Source organism: Eumetopias jubatus, unplaced genomic scaffold, assembly GCF_037043125.1.
Source record: "Eumetopias jubatus isolate StellerSeaLion01/CBP00866 unplaced genomic scaffold, mEumJub1_p1.0 scaffold_11, whole genome shotgun sequence".
NCBI classification, from domain to species: Eukaryota; Metazoa; Chordata; class Mammalia; order Carnivora; family Otariidae; genus Eumetopias; species Eumetopias jubatus.
In genome coordinates, this window is record NW_028274817.1 from 83,489,651 (window position 1) to 83,504,265 (window position 14,615).

General features: G+C 37.2%; 1 pseudogene; it reads right to left on the bottom strand.

Annotated features, from left to right (window-relative positions):
* Nucleotides 1-379: 379 nt before the first annotated feature.
* LOC114200689 (lupus La protein homolog pseudogene) lies at nucleotides 380-1,926 on the bottom strand (annotated as a pseudogene).
* Between the last annotated feature and the right edge of the window lie 12,689 nt (nucleotides 1,927-14,615).

Here is a 14,615-nt window from a genome sequence, read left to right on the forward strand (position 1 = left end):
TCTCATCATAGCTGTAACTTGTATTTCCCTAATCTTTGATTATGTTAAATGTATTTTGATGTGTTTATTTTGACATCTATATAACCTCCTTGGTGAAGTGTCTTTTCTGACTTTGTCACTCTTAAAGTTTATTAATTTTATAGAGCTTTAAAAGAACAGCTTTTATTATGAAGGATTTTCTCTTTTTTTTTCTTTTTAAATAGTACATATTTTATTAGTTTGTACTAATACATTTTCATATTACAAAGGCAATTTAGTGGAAGAGTCTTTTGATATTTGAATCATTTGAAATAACACAAAACAGAACTATACATTTAAAAAAAATCTTCATTTAGGTAACAAAAAAAGACAAGTTAAACAAAAAAATTTCCTTTCTTACAGGTTGGTATTGAAGTGGATCTAATTCGGTTTTCTTTTTAAAAGCCTCTAAAGACAAAAGCAGCTTAAAACCTAATTCAGATAAATAAAAAACTTTTTTCACTAAACTACTGGTCTCCAGCACCATTTTCTGTTTTCTGTTGTTTTCGTGTAGGTTCTTCTTCTTTGTCTTGTTCTTCTCTTGCTCTTTTTACTGGTCCAGATGCACCATTTTGATCATGTTCCTCATCACTATCAAATTTAGTTTTCTTGCCCTGAAACTGTACTTTTCCTTTAGCAGACCCAGTCTGGGCAGCTTTATTTCCTTTTCCTTTTCCTTTAAATCTGCCACCTTTTGATTTCCATTTGTTTAGAGATTCTTGTTGATCTTCTGTGATTTTTTTCAGTGCTTCCTTTTCCACATCTCCTTCTAGTACTTCCCAGGTCACTTCTTTGTTCCTTAATTGTAGGTTACCACTATTTGCATCTTTGGCTTTATCCAGTGCTTCCTTAGCTTTTTCTTTAAAAAGAATTATCCCTCTTTTGCTCCTCTGAAAAGTCTATCCATTTTATTTCACCACGACTTGAGAAAAGGATGTGCAAATCTTCTCTACAGGTCTGATCATCTAAGTCTCCTGAAAATTTCAGCAAGCAGCCAACCTTTTCTTCCAGAGATTTCATTTCAGCATTTTCTGCTAATTTTTGTTTTTCTTCTTGCTCTTGTTTAGCTCATAATTTAGCTTCCACTTTATTTTGCTTTCTTTCTTCATTTTTTTTTTTTTTGCAAAGTAATCTTCCTTGAAAAGTATTAGCAGGTCTGTATCTTTATACTTCTGGCCAGGGGTGGCAACAAATTTCTTAGCAGATTCAATACTATCAAACACAGCAAATATTGATCCCTTAAATGCTTTGTGTAATGTTCTTCTCATCTGAATATTTAGTACTTGACCTTTATCTTCTAACCATTCTTTTATGTCATCAAGGGTTGCATTAGTTGGGAAGCCTTTAATATAAACATCTGTTTTTTACATCATTCTTAACATTCATCTGTCACTTCAGGGAGGGGTTTGCTTGGAGATCTGATTTTAGTTTTATCTTCACTTATTTCCATGAATTCAGCCTTTGATTTGCTCAATGCTTCCACTATTACATTAAAGTCTGTTGTTAGGGTGCCTGGGTGGCTCAGTTGGTTAAGCAACTGCCTTCGGCTCAGGTCATGATCCTGGAGTACCGGGATCGAGTCCCACATCGGGCTCCCTGCTCAGCAGGGAGTCTGCTTCTCCCTCTGACCCTCTTCCCTCTCGTGCGCTCTATCTCTCATTCTCTCTCTCTCAAATCAATAAATAAAATCTTTAAAAAAAAGTAAAAAAAAATAAAGTCTGTTGTTAGACGGTTTAACCTATTGAATTTTATCATTATCTCCAAAGGCACCCAGCCTTCATCCAGTTTGATCTGTTCCTTTAAAAATTTGTTTCGTGGCAAATTGAAGTCACCAAAATAATACTCAATTTGATGACAGATTTTGGCCTCGAGAGCAGCCATTTTTTCATTATCACCATTTTCAGCCATTGTGGCTATCTTTAAGGTCCCGGTCCCACAAAGCCACGCCGCACAAACACCAACAGCGACAACAACGTAGGATTTTCTCTTTTATTGTCCTCTTTTTGATTTCCCGGATTTCAGCTTTTAATTATTTCCTTCCTTCTACTTTTTTTGTGTTTATTTTTTTCTCTTCCTAGCTTCTTGAGGTGTGAGCTTAGATTATAGATTTGAGACCACTCTCCTTTTCCTAATATATGGATTCAGTGCTACAAATTTCATTTTAAGTACTCAGCTCCAAATTTTTATTTGCATCAATATTTCACTTTTGTTTATTTTTTTTCTATCTTGACTTCTTCTCTGACCCATGAATTATTTAGAAGTATATTGTTTAATTTCATGTGTTTGGATATTTTTTTGTTACCTTTCTGTTATTGACTTCCAATTTATTTCCACTATGGTCAGAAATCATAGTTTGTATGAATTAAAATATTTTTTAAAGGTTTATCTTAGGATCCAATATATATTCTAACATAATGAGCACAGCATGTGAGCTTGAAAATATACTCCATGCTTTTGTTGTTTTTTAATGTGTTCTGTAGATTGTATGGGTAGATGTTATTATTCACTTCTATTTCCTTGCTAACACTTTGTCTATTTCTCCTTTTAGTTCTGGGTTTTTTCCTTCATATATTTTGCAACTCTGTTGTACAGTGCATATATATTTAAGATTATTATATTTTCCTGTTGAACTGACCCTTTTATCATTATGTAATGGCCTTCTTTGTCTTTGCCTCTTTATTTCTGGTAAATTTTTGCTGTGAAGTCCTACATTGTGTGATATTTTTTCAGTTTTATTGGGATATAAATGACAAAATTGTAAGATATTTAAAGTGTACATAATTTTATACATGTATACATTGTGAAAGGATACCCCTCATTGAGTTATTTAACACATCCATAACCTCACATATATATTCCCTCCCTTTTTTGAAGGAAAGCACTTAAGTTCTACTTTGTTAGCAAATTTTAATTATACAGTATGATGTTATCAACTATAGCCACCATGTTATACATTAGATTCTCAGATCTTTTTCATCTTAAAGTTGTATCCTTTTACCATTACCCTCCCCCAGCCCCTAGCAACCATTTTTCCTCCTCCTCCTCCTCCTCCTCCTTTCTTCTTCTTCTTCTTCTTCTTCTTCTTCTTCTTCTTCTTCTTCTTCTTCTTCTTCTTCTTTCTTCTTCTTTCTTCTTCTTTCTTCTTCTTCTTTCTTCTTCTTCAGAATCCACATTATAAGTGATACCAGGCAGTATTTGCCTTTCTCTGTCTGGCTTATTTCACTTAGCAAAATGCCCTCCAGTTTCATCCATGTTATAACAAATGAGAATTCCTTTATTTTTTTATGGTTGAATTATATTCCATACTATATATCTATATAGATATATATATATATACACATACACATACATACACACCACATCTTCTTTAGCTATTTTTCCATTGACACTTAGGTTGTTTTCATACCTTTTCTATCGTAAATAATGCTGCAGTAAACATAGGAATGCAAATATCTCTTCAAGATAATGGTATCATTTCCTTTCCCAGAAATGCTTCTACTCTTATTTCACTAACAAACAGACTTTTGAAATACTCCAACAAACTCCAGCATTGAATAGGGTTGACATCAGCACAGACCTCACCCGGGGGATGGTGATTGGGACTTCTGTTACTCAAAGAAAAATGAGTGTCCAGGATTGTGGAAGTGACATCACAAGGACTTCATACATTGCAGAAATTCAGGTTAAAACACCCACCTGCAGGTCTCAGGTGGAGGCTAACTTGAGAAGGAGTGATTGAAGGCTGTTGGCTTCTCCATATCTGTGATATATGCCTAAAAGTGTAATTTCCAGGACGTATGTGAAGTCCTTTACAGGTTTTAAAAGGAATTGTCAAATGGCTAACAGACACATGAAAAAATGCTCAACATCACTCAGCATCCTGGAAATACAAATCAAAACCACAATGAGTTACCACCTCACACCAGTCAGAATGGCTAAAATTAACACCTCAAGAAACAACAGATGTTGGCCAGGATGGAGAGAAAGGCGAACCCTCTTACACTGCTGGTGGGAATGCAAACTGCTGCAGACACTCTGCAAACAGTATGGAGGTTCCTCAAAAAGTTAAAAATAGAACTGCCCTACAACCCAGCAATTGCACTACTAGGTATTTACCCGAAGGATACAAAAATAACTACTCGAAGGGGCACATGCACCCTAATGTTTATAGCAGCAAGGTCCACAATAGCCAAATTATGGGAAGAGCCCAAACATCCATCAACTGATGAATGGATAAAGAAGATGTGGTGTATGTATATATACAGTGGAATATTACACAGCCATCAAAAAACAATGAAATCTTGACAGTTGCAATGACATGGATGGAACTAGAGGGTATTATGCTAAGTGAAATAAGTCAGTCAGAGAAAGACAAATATATGATTTCACTCATGTGGAATTTAAAAACAAAACAAGATCATAGGGGAAGGGAAAGAAAAATAAAATAAAAACAGAGAGAGAGACAAACCATAAGAGACTCTTAACTCTAGGAAAAAAACTGAGGGTTCCTGGAGGGGAGGTGGGTGGAGGGATGGGGTAACTGGGTGATGGGCATTAAGGAGGGCACTTGATGTAATGAGCACTGGGTGTTATATGCAACTGATGAATCACTAAACTTCTGCATGTGGCCAATTTTCCCAGCACCATTTGTTCAAGAGATTTGTATTTTTCCATTGGATATTCTTTTCTTCTTTGTCGAAGATTAATTGACCACAGAGTTGAGTCTCTATTCTGTTCCATTGATCTATTTTTCTGTTTTAGTGCCAGTACCATGCTGTCTTGATGATTACAGCTTTGTAATACAGCTTGAAGTCTGGAATTGTGATGCCTCCAGCTTTGGTTTTCTTATTCAACATTCCTTTAGCTATTTGAGGTCTTTTCTGATTCCATACAAATTTTAGAATTGTTTGTTCCAGCTCTGTGAAAAATGCTGGTGGTATTTTGATAAGCATTGCATTGAATGTATAGATTGCTTTGGGTGGTATAGACATTTTAACAATATTTGTTCTTACAATCCATGAGCATGGAATGTTTTTCCATTGCACTCTTTTTAAATTTCTTTCATAAGTGTTGTATACTTTTCAGAATACACATCTTTTAGTTGGTTAGGTTTATTCCTAGGCATCTTATGGCTTTTGGTACAATTGTAAGTGGGATTTATCTTTCTGCTGCTTCATTGTTGGTGTATAGAAACGCAAGAGACTTCTGTACATTGATTTTATATCCTGCCACTTTGCTGGATTTGTGTATCAGTTCTAGCAATTCTTTGATGGAGTCTCTCATGTTTTCTATGTAGAGTATCATGTTGTCTGTGAAGGGTGAACATTTGACTTCTTCTTTGCTGATTTGGATGCCTTTTATTTCTTTTGGTTGTCTAATTGCTGAGGCTAGGGCTTCCAGTACTATGTTGAACAACAGTGGTGAGAGTGGACAATCCCTGCTGTGTTCCTGACTTTAGGGGAAAAGCTCTCAGTTTTTCCCCATTGAGGATGATATTAGCTGTGGGTCTTTCATATATGGACTTTATGATGTTGAGGTATGTTCCTCTATTCCTACTTCGTTGAGGGTTTTTAACAAGAAAGGAAGCTGTATTTTGTCAAATGCCTTTTCTGCATCTATTGAGAGGATCATGTGGTTCTTACCCTTTCTTTTATTAATGTGGTGTATCATGTTGATTTATTTGCAGATGTTGGACCACCCCTGCAGCCCAGGAATGAATCCCACTTGGCCATGGTGAAAATCCTTTAAATGTACTGTTGGATCCAATTGGCCGCTATCTTGTTGAGAATTTTTGCATCCATGTTCATCAGGGATATTGGTCTACAATTCTCCCTTTTAGTGGGGTCTTTGGTTTGGGGATCAAGGTAATGTGGCCTCATAGAATAAGTTTGGAAGTTTTCTTTCCATTTCTATTTTTTGGAACAGTTTCAGAAAAACAGGCATTAGTTCTTCTTTAAATGTTTGGTAGAATTCTCCTGGGAAGGCACCCGGTCCTGGACTTTTGTTTGTTGGGATATTTTTGATTACTGATTCCATTTCTTTTCTGGTTCTGGGTCTGCTCAGATTCTCTATTTCTTCCTGTTTCAGTTTCAGTAGTTTATATGTTTCTAGGAACTTATGCATTCTTTCCAGATTGCCTGATTTGTTGACATATAATTGCTCATAATGTTCTCTTATAATTGTATTTCTGCAGTGTTGGTTGTGATCTCTCCTCTCTCATTCATGATTTTGTTTATTTGGGTCCTTTCTCTTTTCTTTTTGATAAGTCTGGCTAGGGGTTTATCAATCTTGTTAATTCTTCAAAGAACCAGCGCCTATTTTTGTTGATCTGTTCTGTGTTTTTCATTTGTATGTCATTGATTTCTGCTCTAATCTTTAGTATTTCCTTTCTCATTCTGGATTTAGGCTTTATTTCTGTTCTTCCTCCAGCTCCTTTAAGTGTAAAGATAGCTTGTATATTTGAGATTCTTCTTGCTTCTTAAGCAAGGCCTGTATTCCTATATACTTCCCCCTTAGGACCACCTTTTCTGCTTCCCAAAGGTTCTGGACTGTCCTGTTTTCATTTTCATTTGCTTCCATGTATTTTTTAAATTCTTTTTTAATTTCCAGGTTGACCCATTCATTCTTTAGTAGGATGTTCTTTAATCTCCATGTATTTGTGGTCTTTCCCATTTTTTTCTTGTGCTTGATTTCAAGTTTCATAGCATTGTGTTCTGAAAATATGCATGGTATGATCTTGATTTTTTATACTTTTTTTGAGAGAGAAAGAGCACATGAGTCAGGGAAGGGGACATAGGGAGAGAGAGAATCTTAAGCAGGCTCCACCCTCAGTGTGGAGCCTGATGCAGGGCTCGATCTCATGACCCTGAGATCATGACCTGAGCTGAAATCAAGAGTCAGACACTTTACCGACTGAGCCACCCAGGCACCCCTTTTTGTACTTGTTGAGGGTTGATTTGTGACCCAGAATGTGATCTGTTCTGGAGAATATTCCATGTGCACTGGAAAAGAATGTGTATTCTGCTACTTTAGGATGAAATGCTCTAAATATACCGGTTAAGTCCATCTATTCCAGTGTGTTATTCACAGTCCTTTTTTTCCTTGTCGATCTTCTGTTTAGATGATCTGTCCATTGCTGTGAGTGTGGTGTTAAAGTCCTCTACTATCAATGACTTTCTTCAAGTTTCTTATTAATTGATTTATGTATTTGGCTCCTCCCAATTTAGGAGCATAAATATCTATAATTGTTAGATCTTGTTGGATAGACTCCTTTATTTTGATATGGTGCCTTTCTTCAACTCTAATTAGAGTCTTTGGTTTAACATCTGGTTTGTCTGATATAAGGTTGGCTACTCCAGCTTTCTTTTGATGTCCATTAGCATGATAGATGGTTCTCCACCCCCTCACTTTCAATCTGGAGGTGTCTTTGGGTCTAAAATGAGTGTATTGTAAGCAGTATATCAATAGGTCTTGTTTTTTTTTTTATCCATTCTGATACACTATGTCTTTTGATTGGAGTATTTAGTTCATTTACATTCAGAGTAACTATGGAAATATATGAATTTGGTGCCATTCTATTACCTGTAAAGTCACTGTTCCTCTAGACTGTCTCTATTCCTTTCTAGTCTTTGTTACTTTTCATCTCTCTTTTTGCTCAAAGGGCTCCCTTTAATATTTCTTGCTGGCTGGTTTAGTATTCATGATCTCCTATAGTTTTTGTTTGTCTTGGAAACTCTTTATCTCTCCTTCTATTCTGAATGACAGCCTTGCTGGGTAAAGTAATCTTGGCTGCATAATTTTCCCACATAGCACTTTGAATATTTCATGCCAGTCCTTTCTGGCCTGCCAGGCCTCTGTGGACAGGTCTGCCACCAGCCTTATGTGTCTACCCTTGTAGGTTAAGGACCTTTTCTACTGAGCTGCATTCAGAATTCTCTATCTTTGCATTTTGCAAGTTTCACTGTGATATATCATGGTGTTGACCTGTTTTTTTGTTTTGTTTTGTTTTGTTTTGAGGGGCGTTCTCTGTGCCTCTTGGACTTGAATGCTTGTTTCCTTCCCCAAATTAGGGAAGTTCTCAGCTATAATTTGTTCAAATAAACCTTCTGCCTCTTTTTCCCCACTCTTCTGGGACTCCTATAATATGGATATTATTTCACTTTACAGAATCACTGCATTCCCTTCAGTCTACCTTCGTGATCTAATAGTTTTCTTTTTCTCTTCTTTTCATCTTCAAATTTTCCCAATTTTATCATCTATATCATCTATCCTCTCCTCTGCTTCTTTAAACCTTGTAGTGATTATATCCAATCTATTTTTCATCTCAGTTATAACATTTTTAAAAAAGATTTTATTTATTTATTTGACAGAGAGGACACAGTGAGAGAGGGAACACAAGCAGGGGGCATGGGAGAGGGAGAAGTAGGCTTCCTGCCGAGCAAGGAACCCGATGCGGGGCTCGATCCCAGGACCCTGAGACCATGACCTGAGCTGAAGGCAGACACTTAACAACTGAGCCACCCAGGCACCCCAGTTATAGCATTTTTTTAATTTAATCCCGACTAGTGTTTAGGTTTTTTTTTATCCGTGCAGCCAGGTTTCTCTGATGTCTTGTGTGCTTTTTTCAAGTCCAGCTAGTAGTCTTTTGACTGTTGATCTAGATTGCTCTTCAGATATATTGCTTATATCTGCTTTGAGCATGACCCTGGTTGTGATACCTTCCTGACCTTTCTTTTGAGGAGAATTCCTCCATTTTGTCATTTTGGCTAAGTTTCTATCTTTTGAGTGTTATGAAAATTTGCTGTTTCCTGCTCAGAATAATGCTATAATAGAAAGAGGTCATACACTGTCCAGGACCTGGCACTTCAGGAAATGTTTCTGGTATATGTTGTGTGCACTCTGCTGTTGTGTTTTGGCTGCTCTTTCCCCCTGGTCCATCCTCTGCAGCATTCCAGTGGGGAATGTTTGGACCTTTATCTAGGTGTTGAAGAAAGTCTGAAGAAAAAAGGAAGGAAGGAAGGAAGAAAGAAAGAAAACAAAAACACTTGATCAGAAAAAAAGGAAAAGTGACAGAGAAAAGGAAATGAAAAAGAAACAAACAAAAAACTATAAGCCTGATTCCAAAGAAAAGAAAAAAAGGCAGCCTTGTCCTATTTCCACCAGAACTGAAGGGGACGCTGTGATGTGAGGGAATGATCAGTAGACTTGGTACGTGTTGCATGTTGCCTCTGTTGCCTCCCTGGGGGAGAGGCCCACTGCGCTGGCTCAGAGTCAATCCTGCCCCAGTTAAAAAAGCACTTGCCAAACACAATGGGGTGGGGTTTGATTTAAGTGGCTCCCACCTCCACTGGGGGCCACTGTGTTGCTCTCTGAAGTCCAATCAGTTGGTAGAGATGGCAAAACAGAGCTACCCCACACTTTCATGCCCAGACAGGGGATCTCACATCCCTGATGTTCAGGAAGTCCTCACAGAAAGGCAAGGGCCATCAGCACACCCAGCACAACAGCTCTCCTGGGTTTTATCTTTGTCACATGGCTGGGATTCAAAACTCCAAATCTTAAAGGAGCCAACATCCCTTGGATCTGCTCCCTCCTCCAGATTAGAGCCTCTCTGTGCTCTGACCAGTGCCCTTTGTCCCACAAAAACAGTCCCACACCTGTGCAGTGCACAGAATCTATGGTGTAGACAGCAAAAAGCAGCAGCAGGTTATACACCTGATGCACTGGCCCCTGTGTGCTGTTTGCTAGTGCCTGCAGGGTCTTTTGTCCTTGGAGAAGCAATATACTCTCTTCCAAATGCACTCCAGGAAGGAGAACAATCTCTCCCAGTGCAACCCTGGGGATCCCTACATCACTTTGTGTGTGCTCTCGGGCCAGAGCCATCCTTCTCTCCAGGAGCTCACACTACAGCTCCACTCTAGTGAAAGTCTTGCACTTCCAAAAGCTCAGAGTTTGAGCTACACCCACTGTTTGCAAAAAATTTGCGCCACTCCATTCCCCCAGCTGCCCAGTCTGTGGTCTGAGAGGTTTTCTTGTGCAACACACTGCACTCTCTCAACCCTTCTCTCCCTTTTCTCTCCCTGGGGAAAGGGTTCCCTCCCCTCTGCAGCATGGCAGCTTTTCTCTCCCCCAATTCACTTCCATGCGCTTCACACCTGCCATGCTGTCTCCCTCTAACCGTGGAAATCCTTCCTATCTTGAGATTGATTTTCTGGGTGTTCCAAGTGATCTGACCTCAATACAGCTGTGTTCCAGGGACAAGGAAAGCCCAGGGTCCCCCTACTTCTCTGTCACATTAACTCCTCCCCTGCTAAATTTTTTTTAAAACTCAACACAAAAATTAAAATGGTACTCCAAAAATTACATTTCTAATACAAATTAATGTTGTGGAGGAACAAAGAACAACAACAAAAAAATAAACAAGACAGAAAGAAACAAATAGCTGAATGAAAAAAATCAACCTACCCATATAAGTAATTATTTTAAATTCCAATGGATTAATCACTCTAATAAAATAAGTGATTATTAGAATAGATTAAAATAAAATAAAAGGATGAATACCCAACTTTTGGGTAGATTAAAATAAAACATGATCCAACTATATGCAGCCAACAAAAAAAAATCATTTTAGATTCAAAGACATTAAAAGGTCAAAAGAGAAAAGACAAAGATAGACCAGGAAAAGAGTAAGCAAAAGAGAACTGGAATGACTATATAAATATTGAAAATATACTTACAGACAAAAATATAACCAGAGACAAAGAGGTGTATTTTATAATGATAAAAGGGTCAATTCATCAAAAAGATAAAACAAGTTTTAAAATATACACATCTAACAGCGAAGGGTAAAATACAGGAAAGAAAATATAGGTAGAATTAAAGGGAGAAACAGACTATTTGCCAATAACATTCAGAGTCTTCAATATCTCACTCTTAATAATGAACAGGAAACTAGACAGAAAATCAGCAGAGTTATATAAGACTTGAACAACACTATTATCCAATTTGACCTCACATCTATAGGAGATTGACCCCAACAACAGCGACTATAAATTCTTAAATGTTCATTAACCGTTATCCAAAAGAGACTATAAAACAAATCTTAATAAATATAAAGGGATTGAAATCATACAGACTGTGTGCTCTGACCACAAAGCAGTTAAGTTAGAAATCAGCAAAAGATGGAAATTTTGGAAACTCACAAATAATTGGAAATTTAAAAACACATTTCTAAATAATCCATATGTCACAGAGAAATCACAATAAAAATTCAGTTTGGAATGAGTGAAAATGAAAACACAACATATCAAAATTTATGGGAAGCAGTGTTTAGAGAAGCATTATTAGCTGTAAGTATCTATATGAAAAAAGAGTATCTCAAATCTATAACCTGACAGTCCACCTTAAGAAACTGAAAAAAGAACAAACTATACTCAAAGAAAACAGAAGGAATACAGTATCTTCTCCCTTTCAGTGGGTTGCCTCTTTGTTTTGTTGACTGTTTCCTTTGCTGTGCAGAAGCTTTTTAATTTGATGAAGTCCCAAAAGTTCATTTTCGCTTTTGTTTCCCTTGCCTTTGGAGACGTGTCTTGAAAGAAGTTGCTGTGGCCAATGTCAAAGAGGTTACTGCCTATGTTCTCCTCTAGGACTTTGATGGATTCCTATCTCACATTGAGGTCTTTCATCCATTTTGAGTTTATCTTTGTGTATGGTGTAAGAGAATGGTCGAGTTTCTTTCTTCTGTATATAGCTGTCCAATTTCCCCAGCACTGTTTATTGAAGAGACTGTCTTATTTCCATTGGATATTTTTTCCTGCTTTGTGGAAGATTATTTGACCATAGAGTTGAGGGTCCATATCTGGGCTCTCTATTCTGTTCCATTGGTCTATGTGTCTGTTTTTGTGCCAGGACCATACTGTCTTGGTGATCACAGCTTTGTAATAGAGCTTGAAATCTGGCAACGTGATGCCCCCAGTCCTGTTTTTCTTTTTCAACATTTCCTTGGCAATTCGGGGTCTTTTCTGGTTCCATACAAATTTTAGGATTGTTTGTTCCAGCACTTTGAAAAATGCCATTGGTATTTTGTACAGGATGGCGTTGAAAGTATAGATTGCTCTGGGCAGCATAGACATTTTAATAATGTTTATTCTTCCAATCCATGAGCATGGAATGTTTTTCCATCTTTTTGTGTCTTCTTCAATTTCTTTCATAAGTGTTCTGTAGTTCCCAGAGTATAGATCCTTCACCTCTTTGGTTAGGTTTATTCCAAGGTATCTTATGGTTTTTGGTGCTATTGTAAATGGAATCGATTCCCTGATTTCTCTTTGTATAGTTACATTGTTAGTGTATAGGAAAGCAACTGATTTCTGTGCATTGATTTTGTATCCTGCCACATTACTGAATTGCTGTATGAGTTCTAGTAATTTAGGGGTGGAGTCTTTTGGGTTTTCCACATAAATTATCATGTCATCTGCGAAAAGAGGGAGTTTGACTCCTTCTTTGCCAGTTTGAATACGTTTTATTTATTTTTGTTGTTTGATTACTGTTGCTAGGACTTCTAGTACTATGTTAAACAATAGTGATGAGAGTGGGCATCCTTGTTGTGTTCCTGATCTTAAGGGAAAGTCTCTCAGCTTTCCCCCATTGAGAATGATATTTGCTGTGGGCTTTTCATAGATGGTTTTTATGAACTTGAGGAATGTTCCCTCTATCCCTACACTCTGAAGAGTTTTAATCAGGAAAGGATGCTGTATTTTGGAAACAGTCAACAAAACAAAGAGATAACCTACAGAATGAGAGAAGATATTTGCAAATGACACCACAGATAAAGGGTTGATATCCAAAATCTATAAAGAACTTCTCAAACTTCAGCGCCTGGGTGGCTCAGATGGTTAAGCATCTGCCTTCAGCTCGGGTCATGATCCCAGGGTCCTGGGATCGAGTCCCGCATCGGACTTTTTGCTCAGCAGGGAGTCTGCTTCTCCCTCTCCCTCTGCCTCTCCCCCTGCTTGTTCTCTCTCTCACAAATGAATTAATAAAATCTTTAAAAAAAAAAGAACTTCTCAAACTCAACACCCAAAAAACAAATAATCAAGTCAAAAAGTGGGCAGAAGATATGAAAAGAGACTTCTATGAAGAAGACATACAAATGGCTAACAGACACATGAAAAAATGTTCATCATCATTAGCCATCAGGGAAATTCAAATCAAAACTACATTGAGATACCATCTTACACCAGTTAGAATGGCAAAAATTGACAAGGCAAGAAACGAGAAATAGTGGAGAGGTTGTGGAGAAAGGGGAACCCTCTTACACTGTTGGTGGGAATGCAAGTTGGTACAGTCACTTTGGAAAACAGTGTGGAGATGCCTCAAAAAGTTACAAATAGAGCTGCCCAATGACCCAGGAATTGCACTACTGGGTATTTACCCCAAAGATACAGATGTAGTGAAAAGAGGGTCACATGCACCCCAGTGTTCACAGCAGCAATGTCCACAATAGCCAAACTGTGGAAAGAGCCAAGATGCCCTTCAATAGATGAATGGCTAAAGAAGGTATGGTCCATATATACAATGAAATATTACTCAGCCATCAGAAAGGATGAATACCCAACTTTTACCTCAACATGGATGGGGCTGGAGGAAATTATGCTAAGTGAAATAAGTCAAGCAGAGAAAGTCAATTATCATATGGTTTCATTTATTTGTGGAACATAAGGAATAGCAGGGAGGACTTTAGGAGAAGGAAGGGAAAAATGAAGGGGGGGAAATCAGAGGGGGCAATGAAGCATGAGAGACCATGGACTCCGGGAAACAAACTGAGGGTTTTAGAGGGGAGGGAGTTGGGGGAATGGGTTAGCCTGGTGATAGGTATTAAGGAGGGCACGTATTGCATGGAGCACTGGCTGTTATATTCAAACAATGAATCATGGAACAGTTCATCAAAAACTAATGATGTACTGTATGGTGACTAACATAACATAATAAAAAGTAAATAAAAAATAGAAAAGATAATTTGACTTGTGATGAGCACTGGGTGTTGTATGGAAGTATTGAATCACTGTATTGTACACCTGAAACTAATTTTACACTCTATGTTAACTAACTGGAATTTAAATAAAAACTTAAAAAGACAAAAAAAGTTCATTAAAAAGGGCTTATAAAAAAGGAATACAATAATAACATTTAGATTGGAAATAAATAAAATAGAGAATAAAAAGACAATGATGAAATAATCTAATCCAGAAGTTGATTTTTTTTTTGAAAATATTAAGCTAGGCAGACTGAGGAATAAAAAAGAAGACTCAAATTGCTAAAATCAAGGATGAAAGAGGGGCCATTATTACCAACCTCACAGAAATAAGAAAGGATTATAAGGTAAGACCACCAACAACTTATGCCAACAAATTAGATTACTTAGATGAAGTTGACAAATTTCTATAAAAACACAAATTACTGAAACTGAGTCAAGAATAAATTTAAAAATCCACATTTACATATAGTAAGTGAATAAGTTAAACGAGTAATTAAAAATCTTCATAAATGGAAAAGCTCAAGCCCAAATCTTTCAGTGATAAATTATAACAAACATTTAAAGA